Source organism: Panthera tigris, chromosome A2 (genome assembly GCF_018350195.1).
Source record: "Panthera tigris isolate Pti1 chromosome A2, P.tigris_Pti1_mat1.1, whole genome shotgun sequence".
NCBI lineage: Eukaryota > Metazoa > Chordata > Mammalia > Carnivora > Felidae > Panthera > Panthera tigris.
The window spans coordinates 73757377-73761267 of NC_056661.1; positions in this window are offsets into that span (position 1 = coordinate 73757377).

The following is a 3891-nucleotide window of genomic DNA, read 5'->3' on the forward strand; positions in this document are numbered from 1 at the left end:
ACAACCCAATTTATTTTTATATCTTGGCTACTGTGAATAATGCTGTAATGAAGATGGAAGTCCAGGTACCTCTTTGACATACTTATTTTATTTTTAATTTGAGTATAGTTGAGATGGCTATCTTTTTAAAGGTATATTATCAAACATATTTTATAATAATAGGCTTAATTATAGGCACGACCTTTGCTCAGAGTATTTTTAGAGTATTTTAAATGGAAAGAAAGCTTGACAACGACTATATTTTGTCTTTCACTGCCCACGAAGGCAGAAGTATCAGCATTTTTTTTTGCTCCTCTTAAAAATCCATCTCGGAGCTTCCTGGCCACTTTCCTTGCCTATTTATAATGTACGGACACTCCGATTTTTGGTTCTTTTGCTTGCCCTGAAGCACTTCTATCAATCACAAGATGAAGTTGATGTATGGACCTCCATGTAGCATAAGAAATGTTTGCTGAAGGTCATTAAAGATATGCAGATTGTGATTCTAATTAAAAATATTTTTTTAACTGGTATTTTGACAAGATATACCCACCTTCCTTTTGATTTAGTAAATTACAAAACAACATTAATTCACGTTAAACTGAATCAGGAGCATATTCTAAATGCCAAAATTTTCTAGAACATGCACTGACAGACATTGCTTAAGAGCAGAATCCTCTATAATACGTGACACACAGCTGGGTGTTAGTAGGAGACTGGGGTGGCTGCGGGTTTTGTCTGCCTACTATATAGTTTCCGTCTTCTGTCTTCAGGGTCTTGTGGAGACTTCCTCCTTCATCCTTGGGGTCCTGCAGGGTTGTTATCACATGGACCCCCCCCCCCCCGCCCCCCCGCCAATAGACAGGAAGGGTCTGTGACCCTGAGTGGCCGATTCAAGTACCTCATTCCCCAGCACAACTCCTCATTTAGAGACAGGCGCACAAGACTCCACATCTGGGGTCTCCGTCGGAGAAGGAAGCCGAGCAGGGCAAGCCGATGAGCTGCTTGGAACCACTGTATCCAGCTGTGCTCCTGGTCGGGTCAAAACAGCATGATCTCTTTGTTTCTGCAAGTTTAAGTTGGATTTCTGTAACCTGCAACCAACGGAGTCCTAATTTATCTAGTATTTTGTTGGAAAGTTGAAACAATCATGACATTAACCGGTCTGCCTGGATTCCCTTCCTCTTCTTAACAGCTACCATTACAACACACGCTCATTTACATGCTTGCAATTTAAATGACATATCTGAGTTGAAGACACGCTTAGCCTAGAAGCTCATGTCAAACAATTCTTTATTTTTTATGGTACAAATTAAAAGTGACAGATCTGAAGCTGTTAAGAAATACACAAAGTGCAGCTTTACTGACCATACAGATATTGCTCTAGATTAAGTACAGTTTCGTCAGGTTTTTTTTTTTTTTTTTTTTTTTTTTTTAAACATTAAGCAACCTGTGCAGATAAATCAGCTTTGGTTTCAATGTCAGAGCAAGTAAGGAGCTTTTAAATATCCAGTTTGGCTTCTTGGTCACAAGTCCATCATGTCAACTTCTCATCATGATGATTTTTTCAAAACAACCCAGTCGGTTTTCCTGCCCTCCTTCCTGCTGCCTGCCCCACGCATGGAGAGGCAGCTCTCTGTGGTGCCTCATCAGTGACCCTGGTGACCAGTCTAGATCACAGCACGTAGGACAAAAACAAAAAAAAATCACTTTCTTAACAACAAATAAACAAATGTGCCTCACATAATTTCAAGTTGAAGACAAGCAAACCACGTGACGAAAAGCTCATTACAAAATGTTATCCAAACAGATTTTACAGTCAAACATTGAAATGAAAATCAATTTCCTTTTTCTCCATTTTTTTTTAAGCTTGGTCATTAACTGGGTACAAGTAGAGTGCTGAGGTAAAACATTGATGAACAGTTTGTATTTCTTTTTTTTTTTCTTAAAATAGGAACAGTTTAGTATTGCAAGATTGTCAGCAACATTTAAGCCATATCTATACAATGTGCATATACCTACAAATACTGAGCTTTGGTCCAGCGTAGAGAAGATGAGCAAAGGCATTTTACAATTTCTTTTTGGTTATAGCTTGAGTTCTTTGATACGCCTCTACTTGGTTTTCTTTTTTCCTAGCTCCTTTTGCTGTTTTGTTCTCTCTTTTGTGGGGTGTGTGTGTGTGTGTTGTGTGCGTGTGCGTGTGTATGGTGTGATTACAACATATAGAAACCAAAACCTTGCAAATGCAATTAAAACTCTCAGCGGTTCAAAATGGTTTTTTTGGTTGAAAAAGAAGAAAAAAGCCCACAAACAAGTGTGAAATATAACATTGGTCATTTTTCGTTCTCATCAAACCATGAAGGAAATGAAGCTGACCGTGATTTAGGAATATGTAAGAAAAATATTGAAGCTTGGAATACAATCACATGTGCCTGGAGTGGCTTTTATTTTTTGTTAGTGGCAACCTTAACCTTCAGTTCATGGGAACATAAAAGACGCTTAAGTGCTGTTGGCATATGAAGTTGTTTACAAGTGGAAATAAGAAATGTCATAATAAAAATTAAGCAGTAGGTGAGGTCCCGAAGACTTACAAGTCACACAATATAATTTATATTCCTAAGAATTTGTTCAGGCACCTTTTTATGCCTTGTAGCAAAAAATTCATCTGTAAAAAATTAATATAAGAAGCATTACAACACCTTATAAATAATTTATAAAACAATACAAAATTATAAAACTATAAAAAAAATCACTGCACATGAATGGTTTTACGACTGTGGGATGAATATATTTCTTTTTTATTCCACTCTGGAAGATCACTTTTATTTTTTATTTTCACTGTCCTAGTTATCCCCTCCCAATTATAGATCTCCGAACGGAGCAGGCCTTATGCAGCAGCTGCTGGCATATGTTTACACATTTAGCATCCGTTATATGTCCTCTTGTTAACTTCTCTTCCTGGGGAGCTTTTCTTGACGGAATTTGGAGCAGGTCCTAGGAGAATACAAAATCTGTTTAATTGATACGTTTTTGGATTTCTGGGTTGTTGGTGTTTGTGCGGTGGATTTGGTGGTGGCGAAATGGGTGCCGTGATGTCGTTGGCATTGAAGATCAAGTTAGCCGTGGTCCATTAGCCGTGGTCCAGTTAGCATCAGACTGGTCCAGTGGAAACACCTTCACAGGCGAATGATGCCACTTGCGGGATTTCTTTCTGAGTTTCCTTGCTGGTGGCCTCCTGACTGCTGCGTGAATCATGAGCCGTCTGGGAGGGGGGTGGGGTGGAGATGCTCATACCATTGCACTGACATCACCAGCCGAGGGGCCGACAGAAGAAACTCAAACTCCCACGGGGGAGGGAGTGTGTTAGGGAAAGAAGATAACATTTCTCTTCAGTCGGGCAACTTGAGGGTTTTTTTTTTTTCTTTCATAATTTACTTCTACAGAGCACATGAGTGTGATTAGTAATTAACTATTCAAGAACATTTGCATCTAGACGGTGTGCACATCGGTGGTTCTCTTTGCCAGCTCCTTTGACTGAACACATTTGCCTATACCTGCGGGATCCGGGTGTCCACCTGCCCAGCCATCCTCGCCTCTCACCCTTTCCTTCTGGCCTACTAGGTTATTTCGGCCCACCGATCTTTTGAGTAAGTTATTTTGAAAAATGAAATAATCCCCTAGCTCTAATGGTGAAGGCTATTCTGCTGTGTTAGACGAGCCGCTTCTAGATTTTTTTCCTTCTAGTGGAGGCACTTGATTGCTACAACTTCTTTTCCCCTCAAGAACCCAGCCCCCAATTCCAATTGTTTAAATTTGTGTTCTAACTTTCCGCTCTATTTGTATATCCCAGGAACAACTGCTCCCCCCCGAAAAGAGTCTGCCATCCCTACTGGAATGAAAATAGTAGCAGAA